The sequence below is a fragment of the Otolemur garnettii genome, unplaced genomic scaffold (assembly GCF_000181295.1).
Source record: "Otolemur garnettii isolate 467f Iridium unplaced genomic scaffold, OtoGar3 scaffold00002, whole genome shotgun sequence".
Taxonomy (NCBI): Eukaryota; Metazoa; Chordata; class Mammalia; order Primates; family Galagidae; genus Otolemur; species Otolemur garnettii.
In genome coordinates, this window is record NW_003852397.1 from 47127680 (window position 1) to 47154850 (window position 27171).

The following is a 27171-nucleotide window of genomic DNA, read 5'->3' on the forward strand; positions in this document are numbered from 1 at the left end:
CACATAGGTGTTTCATCTATACATCACATTATCCACCTTCTGATTATTTAGGCATAAAGTCTTCATTTCTTCCCCCTAATAAAATAATTCTTCATTTTCATAAAGCTATAATAACCAAACCAGCATAGTAGTAGTATAAAAGTAGACACATAGGTCAATGGAATAGAACAGAGAACCCTAAAATAAAGTCATGTACTTACAAATGCATACAACAGGGAAAGGGCATGCTAGTCAATAAGTGGCATACAAAAGTTATACAGTTATGTTAAAAAAAAAAAATCTCTATCTCCCACCATATACAAAAATTAACTCAAGGTGAATTAAAGACTTAAATATAAGACCTAAAATCATAAAATTCTAGAATAAAACCTAGGAAAAACTCTTCTGGACATTGCAAAGAATTTATGGTTAAGATCCCAAAAGCAAATGTGACAAAAACAAAATTAAATAAGTAAATGCGACTTAATTAAACTAAAAACCCTTCCATGCAGCAAAAGAAATAATTAACAGAGTAAAGGGACAACCTACATAATGGTAAAAGTATATTCTAACTATGCATCTGACAAGGGACTAATACCCAGAATCTACAAACAACTAAAAACAAATCAGAAAGAAAAAAAAACTCCATTAAAAAGCAGGCTAATGCCATGCACAGACATTTTCCAAAAGAAGTTAGACAAATGATCAAAAAACATATGGAAATATGCTCCACATCACTAATGATCAGGGAAACTCAAATTAAAAACCACAATGGGATGCCACATTACCACAGTCAGAATGGCCATCATTTAAAAATTAACTGTGTATCAATATATAGATATTTTGCATGGATGTTGTGAAAAGGAAACACTTATTCATACTAAAACAGTACTAAAATTAGTACAACCTCTCTGGAAAGCAATATAGAATTTTCTCAAAGAGCTAAAAGTAAATTGACCATCTAATCCAAGAATCTAAGTACCCAGAAGAGAAGAAGTCATTATATCAAAAAGACACCTGTATTCCTATGTTTATCCCAGAATAATTTATAATTGTAAAGATGAAAAAATCAACCTAAGTGCCCATCAACTAATGAGGAAATAAAAGAAATGTGGTGGGCATATCCCAAGTAATACTACCCAGGCATAAAAAAGAATGAAATAATGTCTCTTGCAGTGATGTGGTTGGAACTGCAGGCCATTATCCTAATGAAGTAACTCATAAATGAGAAAGCAGATGCCACAGGTTCTTGTTTATAAGTGGTAGCTAAGCTATGGCTAGGCATGGTCATGAGGGGTATAACGGACACCAGAGACTTGGAAGAATGGAGGGTGGGAAGAGAGTGAGGGATGAAAAACTATCTCTCAGGTACCATGTGCACTGTTTGGGTGATGAGTGTACTGAAAGCCCAGATTTCACCACCATACAATACATGCATGTAATAAAAAAAAGACTTCTACCTCCTAAATTATTGACATTTTTAAAATGCAGTAAAAAGATGAACGTCAAAAGCAAAATTAAAACAGAAAAATAAAGTTAAAGCAGAAATAGACCTATGGACACAATCTTAAAAATGTTTAGACATAAAGTCTTCCTTTTTCCCCCTAGTAATATAATTCTTCATTTTTACAATTGTGAATCATTGAGCCAACATTTGGACACATTGCCTGGTAAATATGATAATTCTCAATATATCAAGTTTGTCAAAACATCCTGTTCTTTGGTGAACTAGGGCTTTCCTGACACAAATATTCCTGACCTTGGGAAAGCATTTATGATTGTTATTCACAAAAGGATGTGTTTTTGTGTTTTCATCTGTGAAATAAGAGCAATGAGTGATGCTAGGAAATTGTGGGAACAATTCGTTTATGGGAACTCTCCCAATATTCTAAAAAGCTCAAGTTGGCATTAGAGGATAACATGAGAATTTACCTTAACACCACTTAAGTCTTAACAAAAGAAGAATGACACTTAATATAGGAAAAGGAATTTCTTTCAGAACACAGGAAACTGAATCAGAGAAAAATCTGGGCCTCAGCTTCCAGTTCCAATTTTGGTGTGAATGAGGTCATTAGGAAGTGAGGTCAACATGAATGGCAAACTTTCATTTGAAAGAAAGATAGTGACGGTACTGGTGAACGCTGCCCTACATAATTCAGCCAACAAACTCACTGGTTCTTAAAGACTCAAAAAAAAATTTTTTAAAAATAAAAATAACAAAAATATGAACAAGCAAGTAAAATATCTAAAACCAAAAAAACCCAAACCATCTAACGGGCATGATTTTAAACATACAGTAGAATTAAAATAACTCTCAAGACGTTCTTTGTGCAGGAAATGAAGAAACAAGTGCATGAATATAGACAAGAGTTTTGGGATCAGAAGTTCAGACCTATAAGTGCATCTGCAAGATGGGAGCCTTTCTGGATACATATTGATTGTGACTCAACTGGAGTCCTCTGAATTGGAAATGGGAAGCTAAATTTTATTTTCATTTGTTAGTATAAACTATAAGCCCTGGCAAGAGAAAAATTTTCACCTAGGGTGGTGCCTGTGGCTCAAAGGAGTAGGGCACCGGCCCCAATACACTGGACGTGGCAGGTTCAAACCCAGCCCCAGCCAAAAACTACAAAAAAAATAAAAAATAAAAAATTCACCTAGTACCATGAAAAGATGTTTGGGTCAATGGAAAAAATGGGATTTTCTTTATAATGATTCTGTTTTACAGTTAAATTTCCTGATTTTTATTATTTTTGTATTGAGCCAATCTATACTGAGCCAAAAGTCATTCAAAATTATCATGACTTTTTTCAGTAACTAAAAGTAATTTTCAGTCCTTGGCAACCTGTGAGGTCTATTTGTCTCTTTGCAGTGAAAACGAGTCTTAAGGTCAAATTCTGTCACACAGATGATATTTATTACCAAACAGGTGCCTGTATAACAACAGTTTATAGTCCAGTGAATAAACTTGAGAAGCAGCAACTTTGTGTTCATTTAAGTGCTTTGACAGCATATTACAGGGAAGTTCTACTCCGGACAAATACAACAATGTTTTTCTGCCAGCAGTCAGCCAACCTAGTAGGAGGCAGCAACAAAGAATCCTAGGAATCTAAGGCTATACATGAACCATTTGGGAATCTAAATTTAAGGTTCCATTCTGAAGCCTACAATCTAAATGTGTTAGATTCTTATTGCCCACTTCATATAAAAGACAGGATGCCTGTGAACATCTAAGGTACGGGATAAAACCAACTAATACAAAATTATGCATTCCATCCCATTTTGATTGAAGTTCTCTAACATAAGTTACAAACACAGAAAATGACCCAAAATGTCCAACAACAAGAAAACTGGTAAACAAACTGTGATATATTTGCAGAATAGAATACTCCAAGAAGGGCCAAAAAAAAGGAACCAATATCTGCAACAATATAGATGAATTACAAAACATTACTATATTGAGCTAAAAGAAGTCATAAGAAAGAGCACTTACAGTATGCCCTTCCATGGATTTTCTAGGGTGGTAGTGTTCTATTCTTTGTTGAGGTTAGCGACATTGAAATATAGATCATTTGGGGCATTAATAAGCTAAAGAAAGTATGCACATTTTAAGAAAGGGAGAAAACTGTATTAAAATTGTAATACTCAATATACTACCTATACCAATAAGAAAAGATGAAGACAAGTCACATTGAGCACCTCTTGTAATGGCGGAGGTTGAATGTGACTCGAGTATTACCAATTTAATAGGTTTTCTTCTTTTCTTAACACGTGCATACTTTTGGGGGGTACCGTCCTTATATGCCACACATATTTGATTATTATGTATCCTAATCATACGGAACAATCAAGTGTATTTTTATACGTAATTATAACCTCAGCAAAAAATAGAAAATTACATGTATCTACCTTCTAAAATAAAGACTCAAGGTAGCTTAGAGGTTACAGTGTTATTAAGGAAGAGTGTGCTCATTTGGTCTCTTGAAAGTGATAATAAACATTCCCGTGCTTTTATAAGCAATTCCAATGTGTCAGGCACTACCCTCGCTGTTCAAAATTGCTTTACAAATTCAACTCACTGAATTCTATCTGCAACTTTATGAAGTTGGAATTATCTTTATTCCCATTTGGGGAGAGGTTGAGTGTTTTGTCCAATGTCTTAGCCTCATTAGTGACAGTGTTGGCCGTGCGGGCCAGGTGTCTCTGTTTACCTCCAGAGTATTTTTGCTTAAACTTCAGACCAAGGCTGTTTTCTTTTTCTTTATTTTTTTAAAGCTTTTTTCCAATACCATCATCAAAGATCTGCATGACTTCTATGCTGCTGAAAGTAAAAGAAGGAAACTCTCAGGCAGGGAAAGGTTATTAAAAAGTAAACCAAAAGGTGGAGTAAAGGGCAAGGGTAGGAAAGAATGGTATTGATTTCCTGTGGTAGAAACTTATACAATCTATGCTATTTCATAGGCACCCAGACGAATTTAATTGCTGTCAACCTCAAATTAAAATTATCAAACAAATTCCTTCTCTCCACCCTCTACAACACTAAAATAATAACTTCTCTTGCCAATTTGGGATTGCTAGATATTTTTTTTATAATCATTTAGAAGGAAGTCAATTCTGATAGAAGATGAGTTTCTATTCATAAGACTATAAATCACCAATAACAGATTCAATTAAATGAGCTACCATTATTTTACCCTGCTTAGTTTTAATTCCAGTTTTTCTCAGTCTGAAGATATTTTACTGAAAAAAACATTCTTAAGAATTTTAGTTAGGCCGGTGCCCCGTAGCTCAGTGAGTAGGGCGCCGGCCACATACACCGAGGCTAGTAGGTTTGAATCTGACCCAGGACAGCTAAACAACAATGAAAACTGCAACAACAACAACAACAACAGATAGCCAGATAGTCCCAGCTGTAGTCCCTGTAGTCCCAGCTATTTGGGAGGCTGAGGCAAGAGAATCACTTAAGCCCAAGAGTTTGAAGTTGCTGTGATCTGTGATGTCACAGCACTCTAAACAGGGCGACAGCTTGAGACTCTGTCTCAAAATAAAAAAAATTAAAAAATAAAAAAAAAAAACTTCAGTTAGTATTATACCTCAGTCCATAAAAGTTAAATCAATGAGGTTTTTATTTTTTTTCAAAGTGGGTCAAGTTTTTTCTTAAAAAATAGAGCACAGGAAAATTCCAAATAAAGGAATTTCATCATTTCCTTTATTTTGTCTCACTTCATATTTATTGAACTAGCTTCATTCTAAATGACTTAGCAAGAAACTAAACAGACAAGCACACTGCTTAAACCAGCCCTGGCTTGTTCAATACTATGTGAGCTGAGGGCAATCTTTAAGTATATAACTTGGCTCCAAAGTTCTTTAAGGAGGAGATTATAACTAGGATGCTACAGAGAGAGCATCTATCTGTAATGACTTTGAGAATGTATTTTCAAAGGGTTTGAGTTTTATTGCAAGGCTGGAACAAGCATTATTGCCTTTCTCTGTCTTCTGTTCCATATTCCCCATTTTTATGTACACAAATCAAGTACTTGCAACATACCTATAATGTTCTAAATAATTCAACATCCATAGGGAAAACAGGACAGTATTAGAAGCTTTGGCTATCTCCCTCCATATGCAGTGTTAAGCTGACAATTTATGTCTGCAGGTGGCTGCTTGCAAATGAAATTAGGCCCTGCACTTAATTAGCTGGTCAAAAATTGTAAGACCAGAAATTTTCCACCTGCAAGAAAAATGGGCAGCTTAAGTCAGAGGAAGTAAAATATATGGCCAGGTGCACAAGCCATGGTAGCCAGTGTTATTAAGTAAGGAGAAATATTGAAGCCTGAGTCCACCAGGCTCAGATGGAGTTGGATTATCCTGAGTTCATTAACAAGGATTTTTCTCAACAGGAAGAGAAAACCCATTTCCTGCTTGGGATTTTTGAAAAATACAGTGCTTAGTCTTTCCAAAGTATAGGCTTTGGGGAAAGACTAACTTAGATTCTGATTATATTTTGAAGATGTTAGCCCCATGTTAGCCCCGTCAGGACTTGAACGTGGATTGCTAGGTATCAGTTTCATGCTTTTTCTTTATATATGCAGGATCCACGATACAGAATAAGAAGAACGCTGTGTCACAGCAAATTAACATTTGAGACTTTGGCAAGTTTCATTGTGAGATAACTGACTTTCTAGAAAATACAACTTTGGAAAGGCAGTTTGTGTTATTTTGAAACAGCATCTTAGAAGATCTCTCTGGAATTATGACGTATCCCAAGACATCATTCTCAGGCACAACATGAAGAGTGTTCATTGTGGTTTGTGGATTCTTGATAGTGTATATTTCTGCTAGTTGAAAATAAAACTTGAAAGAAAAAGAACTGGAGTATTAATCTCAAATGATTCCTGATGTACTTCAGAAGAATAACACAGGTGGCTTTGAAGGGAAGAGCTAGAGAAAGAATTAAGTTCTTCTGGCATAGTAGCACTTTGGGAGAAAGGGGCCCCAGGGATCATGAAAACCTTGGAGGGATGAGTAAGGACAGGTGACTCACTGTACTACACACAGCCACACCCAGGACACAGGAGTGTCTGGGCGGCAAGGGAGCTGGCATCACTTGAGGCAGAGCAAATTTCAGACCTCCTTCCATTAGAATAGTAGGCTGGGAAGATCTCCGTTAAGGAAATAATCTTAGAGCATATCTTAGAGTCCAGTCTAAGATTTAGATTGTCTAGCTTTGAATCCTTGTTCCGTCACCTACTCACCATATCTTTTGCAAGTAAACTAATCTTTTGAAGCCTCAAACAGACATAATTATAGTATCTTCCTTGATGTTTCATTTTAAAGGTTAAATGTGAAAGTCCTCATAAAATGTTTGGTGGAGAATAAGGACTCAATATTTGCCAGCTGTCATTATGGGCTCTGATCTGTAGCTTAGCAGACAAAAATGTCCCTATGTGGGATTCCAGCATGTTCTAAAAGTTGAAAAAAAACAACAAAAAATGAATATCAAAAAAGGGAACACGAGATCTTGGTCCAGTCAACGTCAGGATTCATGGTTCTTTCAGTAAATTTATTCTTTGCTTATGTCCTTTCTGTTTATCCTTCAAGGTTCAACTCAGCTCAACCTGACATTGAGAAAACTTCCTCCCATTCCACAAATCAGAGAATTAATTCCCTTTTTCTCTGAATTCTCAATACACATTGTATTTACCCCTATTTGCAACAATTAGTTCTTTATTTCTGCTTTTTTTTTTTTTTTTTTTTTTGATAAGTGCATGACTCTCTCACCAGGTAATATAGGAAATTCTTTTCTTTTCTTTCTTTTTTTTTTTTTTTTCTGAGATAGAATCTCACTGTTACCCAGGGTAGAGTGCCATGGCATCATAGCTCACAGTGACCTCAAGCTCTTGGGTGCAAATGATACTCTTTTCTCAGCCTCCTCAGTAGCTGGTACAATAGGTGTGCATCATAACACATGGCTAGTTTTTCTGTTTTCAGTAGAGACAGGGTCTCACTCTTGCTCCGGCTGGTTTTGGACTCCTGAGCTCAAGTGACACACCTGCCTAGGCCTCCCAGAGTGCTAGGATTGTAAGCGTGAGCCACCACGCCCAGCCATTCAGGAAATCCTTAAAGGAATTATCTCTAGTTCTAAATAGAGTCTAATGCTTTTACCATAGTAAATAATTCCATAAATGCCTATTTAATTAATATCAAGACCAGGAAAGATTTCCATACACAATAAAACACTAAACACACATGCGTGTACAACAAACACATCTGTGCACACAAGTACCCTACTGATTGTGTTTCTCCAACACTCGCTCAAAAGTGAAAATATACACGCAGCCTTAATTCACAATACATGCAGTTTTTGGAGGAAAACAATGCATTACTCTAATCAGTGAAAGATCCAGAGCTAGCCCCACCTTCTTCTAAATTAATTGTGTCATTAAGAGGAAATTCCCAGAGTTCTTTGTTGCCCTCTGTTACAAATGAAAGGGAAGATGGAAACCCACCTGCCAAACACAGATTTAATCACGAATTTACTGGCCATTGCAAATATATTTTTAAAATCTTTTTTTTTTTCCCACAAAAGGCATTGTCACAAGCCAATGAAACAAGCTTAGGATCCCTGTGCACAAATAATTCTTGTAGAGAAATAATTGTGACTTTCAGTTGCTTTTAAGTGGTTATTAAAATGTATCATCAAAACCTTGAGCTCCTTAATGAATCTCGACAAATTCCTAGACTATTTTTTACATATGGGCAAGCAATCTTCCTCATATTTCTGGCACTGTAAGATCAAGGAAGCTGTCCAAACAAGAAATTTAGGTCAGGAGATTGGAAAACACTTCAAATTACTTCTGTCTTTCTGTTTCTCTGTACCTGTCTCTTTGTCTTTGTCTCTGTTTTTCTCTCGCCCACACACACTCAAATACCTCATTTCAGTGCATGGAGTGATTCAAACTGTCCTGCCAATCACCACCAAAATAGCCCTTTCTCTTGCTATGTAGAAGGAATTTAGGTTATTTTTTAAATGCCAGTGTTTAGGTCTAGAATGACTTTTTTTAGTCTTGAGAAGCACAATAATCAATTCCTTCAAGAGAGAAAAATGTGTTTTTCCCAAATCCATTGCACAGAAAAGATAAGGCGACTTCTCCCCAGGGAGATGGGAAGAACAAACAGTGTTGTCAACACAGGAAGGCTGCTGTAGAGGTGGACACATCCCCCTGCCACCCTGATTAGAGAAAGCCAGGAAGTAAGGGCGGTTTGCTTGGGAACTACCATGAGAACCATGCTGCGGCCCCGAGGGGGCAGAGGGGAAACAAGCACATCTGGGAAAAGCTGCGATTCCAGCATGGCATTGCTCTCCCATTCTCCAAGCATGATCTCTTTCTCAATCTGTGACTGCAAAGCCAAGGAATAAGCCATTATACCTGCTGTTCCAGGGACAGAACTGGAGAGTGGGCCAAGGGAAGCAAAGATTTAAGACAGGATGAAAAACCATGCAACTGAATTCAGACTGTCTCCAGGGAAAAGGAATTCCTATTGTAGGTTTGTGCTGTATCAGTTTAGCTAAGCAGAAACTATGGTTCCTAGATAACCATCCCTGCATGATTTCAGATTAGCATGGGCCTCAAGAAGCCTATTGGTGGCACTGGGAAAGCTGAGGGAAAAATTCAAACACATTCGTTTAAAGCTCTGAAGAGTACTCCAGGCACAGGTGCAGGGCACCCACACTGCTGTGGCTAATGCACGTGACTGCTGTTCTCTGGCTCATCTCGGCAACACTGGACAGAGGCCAGGAACGCAGCTCCTGCAGCTTTCCCCAGATCCCTTCCCTGAGGTACCCAGGTTCCTGGGTCAGGTGCATATCTAGCAATGTGATGAAGCATGCTACCTTCTCCTGCAGGTCACTCACATCACTGAAGTTGAGGCTTCAAGGCAGGGACTGATGAGGTTCTGGTTTACCCTTGTAAGTTCCAGCCTGTTCTCCTGAATTCTAATTTCTTTTTTCTCCCACACTTCATGTCTGTTTTCCTTTTTTTTTTGAGACAGAGTCTCACTTTGTCACCCTAGGTAGAATGCCATGGCATCGCAGCTTATGGCAACCTCATACTCGTGGGCTTAAGCAATCCTCTTGTCTCAGCTTCCCAAGTAGTTGGCACCACAGGTGCCCACCACAACATCTGGCTATTTTTAGAGACAGGCTCTTGTTCTTGCTCAGGCTGGTTTTGGGCTCAAGTAATCCACCCACCTCAGCCTCCCAGAGTGCTGAGATTACAGACACGAGCTGCTGCACCCAGCTGTTTTTTCTTCTGGATTGCCATTCCTCCTGAGTTCAGGTTCCAGAGCTGGACATGGAAACAACAGCCACATGTCAACTGTTGAGCCAGCTCCTGCAATTGTGGGGATTCAGATCTCTGTAATGCTTTAGGCCCGGCTAGTGGTTCTGCTTCTCTGGTCAAACCCTAATATTATCTGAATTCTAGAAGAGAACTCATCAATTCTCCTGGTGCTGGGGTTGACCTTGTTATTAACCAGATGATTTAATATAAGCAAGATGGGACTGTTGAGATTTCCAATGGCATTTTTATGAAAATATAATTGTGAAGGTGAAGAATAGGACAGAAACAGATGGCAATAAACACTCACTCTGAAGCAATGAAAATGACAGGTGGAAACCTAGAGAATTCTGAGTTTAATGTTTCAAGGAGTCTATGTTCATTTTATATGTTTGGACATCTATATTCATGTCTACATGCACATGTTTACATAATATATAATTAAACAAGCAATGTGTTATCTAGCAGACATCTCCACAGGACTTGCTGTTATAAACAGATAATAGTATAAATAGTAGGTTGCCAAAGGGATACTGAAATCTGAATCTCTAATTCAGGCTGCCTTGAAGAAAATAACATTATTCCCTGTAACTCTGAGAAATAAAAATTATTGGTTATAGTAACTGATGCCTTCTTCATCCTCCAACTCACTCCTAAAAGTATGTGAGATGGAATAAAATAACTAGATAGTAAAAATGGAGCAAGGGGGAAATATAGCTAGAAACAGAGCAGAGATGAACTGAATTCAGAAAAATGTACAAATTCCAAAGAATGTACATAATTAATTCCTATGCAGTATGTATAATAAGTATCAGTTGTGGAAGGTTGTGACCTGAAAAGCTAATACAGTATTAGACTGAATTAATTAATATTTAATATCTTGAATGCAGAAACTGATAATTCGATTTTACTCTGCACTAGTCAGGTGTTAACTATAACATTTATTTACTTTATGTTTCCAAATCCAAACAGATTTAAGACAATCAGAAGCATGTCTAGCCAAGATTGACAGAATTTTGAAAAGACTTGAAATCATGTCTTAGGAAGAATAGTTGAAGAAATCAGGAATGTTTAGGCTAAGAGAAAAAAATATTTTATGAGACAGGCTAACCGTTCTCAATCCTAAGGCACTTCTAAGTAGACTCGGGAAAATGTGACGTGTGTTACCCTGGGATAAACATAAAGTCAAAGAACTAAATTAGGAGAAATAAATGTAAACCAAATATAATATTCACATCCATAAAATGTAAACATAAAATAAAATGCTTTGGGTAGTTCTGAGCAAAGTTCTTCAAGCAAATAAGATTCTTCTTGAGAATGTTACAGAGAAGAGTCAAACCAGTGGGTATAAGATTGGAAAAGATGATGTCAGTGGTTGTTTCCTATCTGGATCTGGGTCATAAACACCACCCCATGACTGGAAGTACATTCCTTGTCCAAAAAATACAGATCAAGTTTTTGCAATTTGAGAAACAGAACAGGGCCTTAAACTCAGAAGACTGTCCTGTGTTCAGTGCTCTGCTCCTTTCTTGGGACGTGACAAGAGAGGAGCCATGCCTGAGACACGCTTATCCCTCGGCGACACGCTCCTTAGTTGTCCCTGATTGCTTCTCTTGCATTTTATTCTCATTTCGATGTATGCTTCCTCTCCTCACACTTCAAGCCAGAGCTTGCCTGAAGCACACAGTTCGATTGGCATGTTTAACTCCACATGTAGGTTTAAATTTTTAAAGTTCGTTTCCAATATTTACAACTAAGGAAAATTCACACCAAATTTCAGACTGTCAGTTGCTCTTGAAAATTGAAAGATCTGGGAATGCTGAACCCCTATTTTGCCTGACAATATCATTGGGGGAGCTATATTTTATCTGCCCTCTTTAGATGACACAGGGTCTCCAGTTCATCAGCACTCCTAGAGTCTGATTCATTTACATCAGCTACCTGGCTCTAGGTGAATCTGGAATCACAGCAGTGTATTTTGAGCATGGTGACTGGTAGCCTTTTTTTCTTACTGAGAAATTTTGGTGAACGTGTATGTGAATTCTGAAGAGTGTCTTAGCTGGGTTGCCTAGAGAATGAGTTTGAGGCAGGAATTAAATGCTGATGCTTTCCCTGGGAGGTGCAAATCTGAGACAACAGGAGTACAGACAGAGGAAAGTGAGGTAGGAAGTCGGAGGAAGCAAATGATAGGAGACGCATACCATTGCTGGGTATGACACTCCACTCAGCAGGTACAAGCTCTCAGCTGGAGTGATGTCTCACAGAAGGTTGTAAAAGAAACCATGCTATTGGGCGGCCCCTGTGGCTCCAAGGAGTAGGGAGCCGGCCCCATATGCCGGAGGTGGTGGGTTCAAACCCAGCCCCAGCCAAAAAAAAAAAAAAAAGAAAGAAAGAAAGAAAGAAACCGTGCTACCATAAGAGCAAGGAAAAGAAGTTAGACTTCTTCCCATCCTGTTTCCTATTAGTCCAAGTCTGTCCCACAGGAGTCCACCTCTCTGTGCTTCTGGGTTGTATGATCCTTTGGTGGCCTCTGAGATGCCAGGTTCCATATCCTGAAGCATAATCTCTTTCCCCTATTCCAGAAGGAGGAGAGGGAGAGGGAAATTTCAGGTGTGTAACTGACAGGGCCAGCTGATGGTGACAGCTAAAAACAGTGCCAGTAAGCGCTTGGCTTTAGGTGATAGAACTTATCATGGACAGGTCTGAATGGGATCAATTAGCTACCAAGGTGAAGTAAGCGTGAGAATCAACAGTAGTGTTATTGAGGCATCCTTAGATGGGGTCAGCCAACCACCACCCGCAGGTCCACCTGGCTTGCCTCCTGTTTTGAGTATCCCAGGAGCTAAGAATGCTTTTACATTTTTAAACAGTAGAAAAATACCAAAGAAGGGTAACATTTTAAGGGATATAAATTATATAATATTCCAGTAAATCCATTTCTATAAAGTTTTATTGGAACACAGTCATATTCATTCATTCATTCATTTACCTATCGTCTATGGCCACCCTCTTGCTACTGAGTTGAATAATCCCAGAAGAGATCAAAGATCATGTGACCCGCAAAGCATAAAATATGTAGTATCAAGCCCGTTACGGAGAACGTTTGCCTGTCTCTGGTCTCAGGAAGCCTAATAAGTATATCCGAATCAAGATGCAAAAGGAAACATCCTCAGCAAGATCCAGTAAGACTATAATCACTTGAAAATTATGTTAAAAGCTACAATTTACACATGCCTACATGTGCCCCCATAACTGAAGGTGATCGCAAATTCACGTTTAACCCTCTGAAGAGCGTTTCATGGTTATTGTTCCCTGATCTATTTCTGAAATCATCTACAAAAAAAAACAAAATAACTCTTATGGCTTTAACCCTAATAATAATATTGGAACTCTATCCTCAGATACAAAAGAACAAAGAGGACAGCTATTACTGTTGGTTTGTCGAATATCTAATTCAAGTCACATGTTTTGAATTTAAAAACCTACTTAGGAAAAAAATACAACAGAGAGAAGTTTTGAGACCTCTCCTGATGTGTACATCAGCAGGTAAACCACTTCCTGTGGCTGTCACTTGAGGTGAGTAAACGTCCAGAGTGTGCCAACACTGTACCAGGCAAAAGGCTGTATAGCCACATTAATAACAGGCCTGGTTGTGCTAACAACTAGAACAAGGAAGCGGTCTCTGTGATCAACTATATTAAGAACTCTGTGCAAGGCTGGGCATGGTGCTCACACCTGTAATCCTAGCACTCTGGGAGGCCAAAGCAGGTGCATTGCTTGAGCTCAGGAGTTTGAGCGCATCCTGGACAAGAGTGAGACCCTGTCTCTACTAAAAATAGAAAAACTAGGCAGGTTCCCTGGCACGTATACTCCCGGCTACACAGCAGGCTGAGGCAAGAGGACAGCTTGAGCCCAAGAATTTGAGGGTGCTGTGAGCTATAATGCCACGGCACACTATCCAAGGTGATAGAGTGAGATTCTGTCTCAAAAAAAAAAAAAAAAAGAACCATTCTGTGCAAAAAAATGTATTGAATATTTAGATGATATCTTTTATTTTTGGATTAACTAAATATTATTTATTTCCTCAAAAAGCACCCACTGGGATCCCATTATGTACTAGGCACTATGTAAGATATTAATGATACTTAACAGAAATGGGACACAGTTCCTGTGTTGGCACTCAGATATCATCAACCAACACTCTAGCCCCCATTGCCTGGATGCTGTAAACTATGTATTCCCTCCCAGAATAGCCTTCTCTGGGGACCAAGGCTCTCAGAGGAACAGGATCTATTATTGGCTCCACTTCCCAAGGCAGGCCTGACCTTTCATGGCAGCTGGAGAGCAGGAACTGCCAGAGTCATGAAGCCTCTCCCAGCATATGTGCCCCCGAGCCAAGCAAGAGCAGGGGTTGTTTTCTACAAGTAAGGACTCAGCCTAGGCTCCCCGAGCTTCAGGATGTCTCCTCTGCACAGCTATCAAGGTAGCTGGTTTGCCTCTTAGCAGCAGACCTAGTAGCTGGGAATGGAGCATTCTGCTGACAGTTCTAAAAATGGATTTTGTTTGGAAGTCTTAAAGGACCTTAAGATATGAAGCTAGACTGGATTTATGTACTTCATGAGCCGTTAGGTTCTTTCTGACTGATAGAACTGAGAAGGATGCCCATTGACTTGACCAGGCCTGGGGACGGGTCTCTTAGAAACAGCCACTTGAGGACACTCTGTCCATGATGAAATGTCATCAGTAGGGAATCGGACAGAACAGTGATTTTTAAAGTAGTTACATAGGAGCCAGCATAGTGTAGTAGGACACAAATGCTCCTTGATTACTTTCTGCCATCCTTGGCCATCATTCAGGTCAAACGTGAATCTTTATTTACACAGTTCTGCTCTACAGGCTCATGTGAGCTGTACTTCCGGGCAAAGTGGAACAGGAGTTCTGTCATTTAATGATCACTCAAAATACTAAAAGCATTTTATGTTATTGTAAGAATTTTAAAGAGATATGGTAGTAAAGGAGAGCCTTTGTTGATAATGAATTGAAGAAGTATAAAAAAAGTTTCTAGATAGAAGTAAAACTCTTGCTAGGAAACATATTCTATGCCTTCCATTGTTGACTGATGTTTTATGCATAATAGGAAAAGTTTAGGACACCCTGGGCTTTGGTGCTGCTATTTCTAAAGTGACAAAGAAGAAAAACTGCCTGTTTATAACTTTCTGAAAGCTACAAGGCTGCCTGATACACAGTAGGCACTCACTTATTAAATTTATTTTGATCCAAACTTTATCAAACTCTAATTTTATACGATTGGTTATTTATTTGTGTCCAGAATAATTAAGGGTAGATCCTTGTTTGAAATGGCCGCTGTGTGCGGCCAGCTGCACTTAATCCTTCTGCTTCACTGACCTCCTTCCCCTCCTGTGGTCAACTGCAGTCCCCTATACTATAAGACAAAAATTGTGTGTAGGCTGGGAGTGGTGGCTCATGCCTGTAAGCCTCACTCTGGGAGGCTGAGGTGGGTGGATTGTCTGAGCACATGAGTTAGAGACCAGCCTGACCAAGAGTAAGACCCTGTCTCTACTAAACTTAAAACAACTGGTCTGGCATTATGGCCAGGGCCTGTAGTCCTGGCTACTCAGGAGACTAAGGCAAGAGGATCACTTAAACTCAGGAGTTGAGGTTACTGTGAGCTATGACGCCCTGACACATTACACACATTACCCAGGGCAACAGAGTGAGACTGTCTCAGAAAAAAAAAAAAAAAAAAAAATATATATATATATATCACGTGTAGTCAAAATAACCTTAGAAAATACCCAAGATTGACTCTCACTGGATTAAAGATTTAAACTTAAGACATGAAACCATAAAAATACTAGAAGAAGGTGCAGGGAAAACACTTGAAGAAATCGGCCTGGGTGAAAATTTTATGAAGAGGACCCCCCCAGGCAATTGAAGCAACATCAAAAATACACTTCTGGGACCTTATCAAATTAAAAAGCTTCTGCACAGCCAAAAGCACAGTAAGTAAAGCAAGTAAATAGCCCTCAGAATGGGAGAAGGTATTTTCTGGTTATGTCTCCAACAAAGGTTTAATAACCAGAATCCACAGAGAACTCAAACGTATTAGCAAGAAGAGAACAAGTCATCCCCTCTCAGGGTGGGCAAGGGACTTGAAGAGAAACTTCTCTGAAGAAGACAGGCGCATGGCCTACAAACATATGAAAAAATGCTCACCATCCTTAATCATCAGAGAAATGCAAATAACTTCTGGTGTTTTAAGTCCAACTTAGTTCCATCCTTGACCCTATTTTTACCCAGCATTAGAAGAAATTATGCCTTCTTCAGTTGAATGCCATAGGAGATCATTAGCTTACATTTATGGGCCATGTTATATATAAATATGTATATTATTTGAAACATTAGGATTATAATTAATACACCAATATGTTCACACTGTGGGAATAATGTTCACTGCGGAGCTCACACTTATTTAGTGGAATGACAAGAGGAAACCAAGCTGATTTTCTCATTTTCTTTTTCTTTGCTGATCTCTAATAGTTGGACCTTGTGTTAAATGCTTACTTTAGGCAACTCTTCTATTCCTGCTGTAAACCCAACATCTAGCCTAACCAAGTCAGAACAAGGAGTAAAGTAGAATTTAAGCTGGAGAGACTGCTGAGACTCTGAGACTAGGCAGAATCTTCAAATGCAGGAGATTCCAAGCGCAGGAGAAAGGGGAGTATTCAGACAGGAAATAATTTGTGATGGGGCTTGGGCACTTGCCTCGTGGAGGTCCAGATTTCCACTTCAGAGGATCCCAGCACTGGGTGTTTAAGGCTGTGACATTGGGCCTACCTTTGAGCAGGAGGGTCTCTAACCCTAAAGGATATTGGGTGGATGAGATGGACAGTCTCCTGTGGGTTAATAGAAAGTGTTTACGTGCATTGGAATAAAGCACTCCTCTGGCAGGCATGGCCCTGTACCAAGGGGCACAGCTAGGCACCAGCATGTGGCCTGGATTCCTGCCTTCTCTTGCCCACTCAGCCCAGTGCCTCTGTAGAATGCTCAAACTGTACGGCACTACACAGTGGCCCTGGTGAGATCAGCACACAGAAAGGCATGATGGTCAGGGTTTCTTATAATTCTCACACTCATTGAAGCTGGATTGATCTCAGAGCTTGGGTTGTCTTGGCAGGTGGGGGCTGTAGAACTCTAAGGCAGCCAGCCAAGCCTCTCATGTGTGCTGGGATCGAGAACAATCCTTTAATCCCACCAACAATCCCTGCAACAAGAAACACTGATTCTCCTTTTATTTAATTAGGAGACTGTTTTCTCGTGAGTATTCTGCCTGATTTATGAATACCTATTGTTCAAAATGTAATTGCATATTCAATACCACTCAGTGGAAGAGGGACCACTTGGGCTGGTACTGCTTGCATTACATTTTAAAATCCTTTGCTTAAAAGTACATGATTCATTTCATTGCAATGTATAAACTCAAAGGCATTCCAGGAAGGACTGTGTAATCTGTGATTTATATATATAATTTTAATAGTTGTTAGCACCCCCGGAGAAGATTGTTTCAAGCCTGACAGAACACAGCCAAGCTGACTCAAAAGGCATGAAATTTGAAGAGATACTTGGGCAGGTGTCATCACCAGGCTCTCCAAAGTACCTGCAACCTTCAGACATTTAGGCAGAAAGAAGCAGATCAATTTTGAATGAATGAAACACTGCGTAATACTTTTAAGTATCATTACATAACAACAACCAGATTTTGTTTTCTATATCTTGCTATCTTCCAGATATTAAAGCATATTTTAGTGTAAATTCTGCTGGTTTGAGGGAAGTTGTGTAGCTTCAGCCATTGAGCCAGGTTATTTCCTTAGCCTTCATGGTGGCCCTGGAAAGTGGATCTATGAAATGCAGGTATGGGTGAGTTCAAATGAAAGTCATAGCTTGATGTTCAGTATCACTTGATCTTATTTTAACCCCACCATAATTTCTACCATTTTTCATCATTAACTCCCTAATCCTCACACCTTTCAGCCAGAAGGCACCAGTTACTCTTTCTTCCCTATACAACCATGCTGTCCCACACCCAGGCCTTTGGTCATGTTATTTTTTTCTGCCTCATCTCAGTTCCCAAGGCAACTGGAGCAACAAAAACACCCAGTAGACTAAGACTTATTTACAACTGCACCATCATATTTGATAGAAAGTAAGGATACTGGCAGCATCTGAGCAACATCATTGTCCCTTTTCAGAGATCCACAACACTCAAATATTCACTTACTTTTTCTCCCAGCTGTTCATCAACAAATATTTGCATAGCGTCTGTTATATGCTAGGATTGCTCTAGCCACTGGAGATGTAATAGTAAACAAAAACTAAAACTTCTTCACTCATGAAGGGCCCGAAATAGATCTCTTACTGTGGTACTCTGAGAAATGCATCTGGTTTTTCATTATACATGATGTTTTAAAAGACGCAAAATTATACAATTAGCCCAAAATTATTCAATTAACACCTAGAAAATATTTATAGCTGCCCTTCTGTTCATAATTTCCTTTTTAAAGGAAGATGGTATTTGTACAACATTTTCCAAAATTCTAGTTTAATAGTTAACATTGTTTTTAATTGTCTGTAGGATAACTGATTGCATTATATGTTTTTTTTTTATTTTTCTTTTGAGACAGAGTCTCACTATGTTGCACTCAGTAGAGTGCCTTAGCATCATAGCTCACAGCAACCTCTAACTCTTGGGCTTAAGCTATTCTCTTGCTTCAGCCTCCGAAGCAGCTTGGACTACAGGTGCCCACCATGATGCCCGGCTATTTTTTTGTTGGTGTAGTTGTCATTGTTGGTTTTAACAGACCTGGGCCGGGTTCAAAACCATCAGCCCTGGTGTATGTGGCCAGTGCCTTAAACAGCTAGGGACACTGAGCCTGGTTGCATTATTTTCAGTTAAAAACATGATTTAATTTTTAAAAGCGAGTTAATTTTAGAATATTTTTCAAATAAGATTTTCTTGTTGTTTTTAATAAAACACATATACAGGACAACATACAAAATATAGTTGTATAGTTCAACGAATTACAGAAGGAATTTCTCACAACAAACATCCACAGTATCACCACCCAGATCTAGAAAGATAAGTGTTACCCAAACTCCAGGGGTCCTGATGATATCTTTGTATCAGTCAAAACACTCCAAAGTCATCCATGATCTAACTCTTTTTTAAGATTTTGGAGTTTCCCTTATTAGTTATATAAAATTATTGGGATTGTAAATCAATTGCTTTTTACTTGATGAATTTGGTAATTCTTTTGGCAGACATGCTGTTGACATTACTTACAGTATAAGACAAATATAATTTCATAAAATCACTGTACCCCTTTCTACTGGGTAGATTATTTAAATGCAATGATACAATGCCCACTGTCTTACCAGATTTCTTTTCTATGGTCATGGGCTGTATCAGAGATTCTCACCTAGGAAATTCTCAAGTTTACTCCACAGAGACTATCTGCCAATGACATGTTATCTAATTTCTAACAAAGTTGTTCATTTTACTTGGCTTTGAACTTCATGTAAATGGAATTTAAAAATCAGTGTTCTTTCATGTCCGCCTTCTTTCTTTTTCTTGGTGTTTATGTTGTGAGGTTTGTCTGTATTGTGATGTGTGGCTATATAGTAAATCATTGCATGAATATAACACAATTGATTTCTTTATTCTATTTTTAATGAAATTGCCTGGTTCACCCTAACACCGATCAAATAAAATTCAATACCTACATAATCACCAGTTTTTATTGTTTTCCTCACATTCTGGTTACCTGATTACTTCAATGAAAGAGATGAGCTCTGATTGCATGCCTCTGTGCTCATCAAGGTATGGTGTGGGTGTGTGCATATTTTGTGAGGTGTCTGTGTTCTGACTACCTTGATGAGGTACTTTACCAACCATTTTCTCTGTATCTAGTAACCTTTCCTCACCACATCATCAGATGCTTCTCAAAAGTCTCATCATGTGGCATAGTAAATAGCTCGGATTTATTCAAAAATCACTTTCACCTAAGAGGTGGACATTTGTGCTTTCTTGTCTTCTCTTTTACATACGCTTCACCCTAGTCTTGTTGAATAGGGGATGACTAAGCTAACAGAGGTGCTGTCTTTTCATAATATTAACATCTATGGATCAGCTTTTATTCAACAGACTTTTGCCAGTGAACACTCAAGAAAAGGCACACACACACACCAAAAAGTCAACCATCACAGTCTAATGATCAAATTTAGTATGGTCATTAGCCACCTGTGCTTACCAAGGGCCAGCAAGAGTGAATTGTGACATCTGTCAACAAAGAATTTGTCATCACCTCATAATGTCTTCTTTATAACGATGCACCCTCAGCAGAAATCTCTATCAGAGTTTTTTCCAAAATCGGTTGTACTTCTCCTGAGCAATTGGGTTGGTTTTAGTTTAAGGAGCTGAAAAAATGTGCAAATATGGTTTTTGGAATGTTCAGAGACAGATCTGTGACCCACACTGGTGCCCTCTAAGGGTGCTTTTTTCATCTCATCCCCTGCCTACCCTTAATCTTATTTTGTGGTCCTTTTTTGCCACATTTTTTTTATCATCAATATGATGTATGATTGCTAACTGAAATAATATGTGAAATGAGAAAGAATATATAAAGACTGAGTGAGAGGGAAATTGCCCCTGATTACTAGTTTTATTATTGAATGTTCCTATGATTCCAGACACCATCATTTCGATCAGGATGTTCAAAGGAAGGTAGAAAAGCCGTATTACATTTGCCAAATTTATTGTGGTCCTTTAGAGTTTAAAAAGTGTCGTAATTATTTCCCAATTTTATCGTGATGTTTTCAGCTTAAAAATTCCACTTTTCTCCTTTTAGTGATAACTTGCATTACTTAATGTTATAGAAAAACTACTAGTAATAAAAAGCATTTTCCAGGAAAATTTTAATATCTATGCCTATCGTTCCATATTATTTTCTGATAAATAAATATCTTAAAGATATTCTACTTTAAAAAATTAGAAAAATGAGACTCTATTTTTTATTGCCTCAAATAAACATGAACTGTCTTGGGAAGGACAGACAAATAACTGACACAAACAGGGGTTACCTGTTTGTGATTTAGTAACTGAGTGACTGGAGGAAAGACAAAGGGGGAAAATTTCACTGAATTCTCTTTTACGTTTATTTAGTTTTTATGATTTTTTTAAAATTTATTCAGTTTTGATGCAAATTAATATCTTAATTCAAAACTTAAATGAAAGACATTCATATTTAGAAAATCTTTAAGATAAAAGTGTCTCTATTCCAACAAAAGCAAAAACATGATTTTTATAGCATAAATTATGTATTATGTATTACGTATATATTTATGCGGAAGTATTTTATCACATATAGCAACAATGAAAAATAATAAATCCGTCAGGTCCAATTATGTTGGCATGTCAAACATCTAAAAATCAAGTGATAAATGTACATATATATGCTATTTGACGCCAATCTTTAAAAATCTTCAAAAGTTTGCTGAAGGGAACAAACTTTGGCTGCTGATCATCCTGGAGAAATAGGACTAGACTTGTTTGCCCACCATAAAACCTAAAAAAGAACAGGAAAAAACACATGAAACAACTTTCAAACATTGGGCACCAGGACAAAGCAGGACATGATCCCTGAGATAAGGAAAAGAATGAAGGAAGCCCCAGAACGCCTCAGCCTTTTGCCTAGAAGCACATTCCAGACCCCAGTGTGCAGGAAGGGAAGTCCAAATATATCATGGCATTAGGCTGACTAAGGAAATAAAAAATCAAAGTTTAGAGAAGCTGAGGTAGCTGAATTTTTGGAACAGAATTCTAGAAAGGAGGGAGCTTTGCAGAACACCAGCTCTACAGATCTGCATCAGAGTCTTGAGTCTATTGCCAAATACTAAGGCACACATCCATGGGGTGAACATCCATGGGGCTGGGCAAAAACATTGAAGACATAAACTGACCAATTCCCAAGCATCTCACAGGAATTGAGAAATGAAAAACAAATGAGGTGAGCCCTATACTTGGCTCATCGTACTGCCATGAGAGAGAGAGCATTCCAGGATGCAGTAAGTGGAAGGGAACCCAGGCAGAGCCTGGCAGATTTCCTGAGTTGAGGAGATGCAGGTAAGAGTCCGGGAAAACCACAGCACACAGAATTTGAGGGCAGTGTACTGGAGAAGAGGTAGTTGCACAGAGAGAAGATGGGATTTGTACAGAGTATCCCTTCAGTATGGAGTGTGCCCAAAAATATATATACATTTTAAGAAAGAAAACAACCGTCTTAAAATTCTAATTCTTAGCATTTGCCAATAACAAAGGATGTATGCAAATCACATTGAACACCTCTTGTAATTGCAGAAGTCAAATGTGATTTGAGTGTTACAAATTTAATATAGTGTTTTTTTTTCCTTTCCTAAAATGTATATACATTTTTGGGCACCCTCTGTAGAATTATGATCAGCACATGCATATGAGGAAACTACCAGAACTAGGGAAATAACCACTGAAAAAGTTAGAGGGGACAGTTTCCAGAATCATACAGTTCTAGGCATAGTGCCAGTTTCCGGCCGAGAAACTAAAAACTTCTTTTTTTTTTTTTTCTTAGATCATAATTGTATACATTAATTCTATCATAGGATACAGTGTGTTGCTTCCATATGCAGTTTGAAAAACTCTCATCCAACTGGCTAACACAGCCAGTATATCTTTCTCATAATTGTTATGTTAAGACTTTTATATTCGACCTTTAGACAAATTCACATGTACCCTAATAGGATAGATCATAGGCGTGATCCCCACAATATCATTCTCTTCCCCCATCCTCCCCCCTTCCCCTCCCTTTCCCCTTTCCCCGTGGTCTTGGGCTCCATTTGGATTATAGCTTTCCTAAGATAGCTAACTATTAGTTTCATAATAGTGTTGAGTACATTGGATACTTTTTCTTCCATTCTTGAGATACTTTGCTAAGGAGGACATTTTCCAGCTCCATCCATGTAAACATGAAGGAGGCAAAGTCTCCATCTTTCTTTGTGGCTGTATAGTATTCCATGCCGAACACTTCTTAATTCCTGGGGCTTTGTGTAGACTAAAGGCTCTTGCCCCAGTAGTCCCTACAGTCCTCCTGCCTAACAAAACTTGAAAGCAAGACTTGAAGGAATCACACTGTTTTCAAATGACTTAATTGCATCTCAGTACAAAGTTGAGTATTTATAGAAATACAAAACTATGCAGTTTCAACAAGGTAAATTACACAATGACTGAAAGCCAGTGAAAAATTGCCAGGCATAACATAATGGAGTACTATGCAGATATAAAATAATTTTTGTTAATGAGAAGATTTCTTTGAATTAATAGAGAATGATTTCCAGGGCGTGCCTTTCAGTGGAAAAATAAAGCCCGCAAAAATTGTTAATAGCATGTTATACTTTATGGAAGAAAGGAATATAAGATAAGCCAGTGTCTGCTTATTTGCCTAGTGATAAGTCGCTATTGTCTTCATTCCTAAAGAACAAACTCAGGAAAAATAAACTAGAAATGAAAGACATGCTACGTACATGTGTTTGTGGCAAAAGGATGGAAATCGGAGAGATGAGAATAGTGTAGAATGAAAAGAGTGACATTTCCTCAAATGTAACTTTGTACAGTTACTGATGTAACTTTGATTTTTAGAATCATCGTAATGTTTCCCATATCTTTGACACACTCCAAATTAAATTATTATAAGCAATCAGGACATGAAGGTAACCCCAAATATAATACAAACATAAGCAAGTGACCCTAATTGCATTACATTGAAATAACATAACCGCACCGAGGGATATGCAAAGAAAAAGATGATTTGAAATCTTTGGACATCTATATTCTTTTTACTGGCTACAGCAAGGTTAAAGATAAAAGTAACAACATAAATGCTGTAATCTAGTTAAGAATTTTTCTAAACTGGGGTAATGCCTAGCAATTCTGAAACTACTTATGTTTATGCTAGACTTGAATGAAAAAGTAAATAGATTGTAGATAATGAGAGCGAGGGTTGCTCAAGGTTAGAAAAAGAATTTATAAATACGGAAAAGGAGAAGCCTAAAATAAATCCCACATTGTATTAGGTTAGAGTCAGAGATGGCAGTACGTGTCTTAATTCAGGATTTTAAAGCTGTGCATGTACATACACAAAAACACAGATATGTATATCTGGATGGGTTTCTGTGCATGCACGGAATATCTAGCTCTTTCTGCTTTGAGGGATAGAGCAATGACATCTCAAGAACAATGGAAGTAACTAACACAGATTTTGGTTTTGAAACATGATATTTAAACAAAAGGTACCAGAGCTCTTTGGAGAACGTCAGGGCAGAGGCAGAGTAAATATAAAATGATCTAGTGCCAAAAGGTAGGAAAATGCTCAAGGGGGAGGAGAGGAGTGAAGTTTTGATAAAAGGACACAGGAGCTCACATGAAAAAGCTCTCAATGGTAATAGTAGAAGAATTTTAGTAAAAATATTTGCAGCAATATTTTAGTAATAGAATTGGTATTTTGCTTATGAATAAATATACATGCTTCATACTAATAGGGATAAATAATAAATAAATACAGGAGTTTGTTTCTTATAATCGACTTAAAATTAATAAACGTAGGATGAAAGAAGGAAATAAAGAATCAAGATTATGAAAACCCTATAGTGGTAAATTATGCAGACAAGCTCATCAGCAGATGTTAAAGTTAGTGAGTGAAAATCGGAGGAGAAATAGTATGCACAGAGTACATTAGTCACCAGAATACTTCTTCGTTACAAGTTAAGGATGATAACATAAAGAAAAGAAATCTAGGAGGTAAAGAAGACCTTTGAAAACATGAGCTCCTAGAAAGGATTTTCAAATAAGATACGTGGTGGCACCCATCGCTCAGTGGGTAGGGCGCCGGGCTCATACACCAACGCTGGCAGGTTCTAACCTGGCCCAGGCCAGCTAAAAAAACAATGACAACTGCAACAAAAAAATAGCCAGGCATTGTGGTGGGAGCCTGTAGTCCCAATTAGTTGGAAGGCTGAGGCAAGAGAATCACTTGAACCCAAGAGTTTGAGGTTGCAGTGAGCTGTGATGCCACAGCACTCTACCCAGAGTGACAACTTGAGACTCTGTCTCAAAATAAATAAATAAATAAATAAATAAATAAAAAGATAGGTTATTTTGTTAATAAGATTATCCTGTTCTTGATCATTATAGTATGGACATGGTGAAATGCTAAAAGAAAGATAGGCGGCTCGGTGCCTATGGCTCAACTGGCTAAGGCGCCAGCCACATACACCTAAGGTGGCAGGTTCGAATCCAGCCCCGACCCGCCAAACAACAATGACGGCTGCAACCAAAAAAAAAGAAAGATAGGCAAAGAGTATAAGGGAAATATTTGTATGATTTCTAAAACTTTTCTGTAAATCTAAAATTAGCTCAAAAATTAAATTTAATCTTATAAAAATATAAATTACCATACAGGCAAAGAAGTTGGAAGTAACCCATGGTCGAAAGAAAGAAACTAATCCAAGCCAATGCACAATTGTCAAAGATGTTAGAATAACCAGATAAGGATTTCAAAACAGTCGTTACAACAGTATTCCACATGTTCAAAAGTTGAGCAGAGACTTGGGAATTATAAAAAAGTCAAGCATGGAACTTCTAAGATAAAAATTTTAAGGTATGGTATGAGTACTATTCTGTACGGGATTAGACATTACAGAAGAAAATAACAGTGAACTTAAAAAGACATAACCATAGGAACTATTCAAAATGAAGCACAGAGAGGAAAGAATGATTTACAACAGCATCTCCCAAATGGAATATTTATGAACATGCTTAACAACATATGTGTATGATGTGTACACTGAAAATTACGAAGCACTGAGAGAAATTAAAGAGTTAATAAAATAGAAACGTATGCCAATGTAATGAATTAGAAGACTCAATATTGTTAAAATTCACTTCTCCAAGAATTGTTCTACAAATTCAATGCATTCCCAGTCAAAATCTTAGTGGGCTTTTTTAGTAAAACTTGACAAGCTGATTTTAAAAGGCATTGAAAAGGCAAAGGTCCTAGAACAGTCAAAACAGTCTTGAAGAATCTTAGAGGAAATCTTGGTTAAGGCTCAAAAAGCTTGGAACATAAGAGAAAAATGATAACTGAAAATTTGAGAGTCATAAAAAAAAACTCTTTTGGTCTTTAGAAAATATATTTAAGAAAATGAAAATGCAGGCTTGGGACTGAGGAAAAAAATGTTCAAAACACTTAATACATCTGACAAAGATATTTTACCCAGAATATATAAGAAAGGTTTATCTTTTAAAATATTATGTTTTTTTGGCTGGGCATTGTGGCTCATGCCTGTAATCCTAGCACTCTGGGAGGCTGAGGTCTCATGAGTTTGAGACCAGCCTGAGCCAGAGTGAGACCTTACCTCTAAAAATAGCTGGGTGTTTTGGCAGGCACCTGTAGTCCCAGCTAATAGGGAGGCTGAAGCAAGAGAATCGCTTGAGCCCAAGCGATTCTCGCTTGAGCCCAATCGCTTGAGCTGTGATACCATAGTACTTTACCAAGGGTGACAAAGTGAGACTCTGTTCCCCACCCCACTCCCCAAAAGAGACTATTTTTTAGAGAAATTTTAGATTTAGATTCACAATAAAATTGAGAGGAAGATAAAGATATTTCCCATATACTCCTTACCCCCATAACAGTGGTATAGCTGTTATTATAAAATTGATAAACATACATTGGCACATCATAATAAGCCAACGCTTATAGTTTACATTAGGGTTTATTCTCCCACCGTCTATGGATTTTGACAAGTGAATAATGGCATGCCCCATCATTAAACATAGGGTATTTTCATGATGCTAAAAATTGTGAAAATTGTGCTCTGCCTATTTATTTCACTTGCCCTAAACCCCTGGAAATCACTAAACTTTTTACTGTTTCCATAATACTACCTTTTCTAGAACGTCACATTATAGAGTCACATAACATGTAGGCTTTTCAGATTGGCTTCTTTCACATAGTAATACACATTTAAGTTTCCTCCATGTCTTTTTCTGGCTTGATAGCTCTTTTTCTTGCAGTTTTTTTTTTTTTTTTTTTTTTGCTGGGGCTGGGGCTGGGGCTGGGGCTGGGGCTGGGTTTGAACCCACCCCTCCACCATATAGGGCCGGTGCCTACTCCTTTGAGCCATAGGCACCACCCAATAGCTCATTTTCGTTTAGTGCTGAATAATCTGCCATTGTCTGAATGTACCACAG

General features: G+C 38.0%; 1 long non-coding RNA gene across 1 annotated transcript in view; it reads right to left on the reverse strand.

Annotated features, from left to right (window-relative positions):
* Positions 1–9774: 9774 nt before the first annotated feature.
* The window catches only part of LOC105887019, a 73900-nt gene continuing 56503 nt past the window's right edge, over positions 9775–27171 (reverse strand). The window contains exon 4 of the long non-coding RNA XR_001161308.2: positions 9775–9827. This is a non-coding gene — a long non-coding RNA (uncharacterized LOC105887019). The remainder of the gene's footprint in view (positions 9828–27171) is intronic.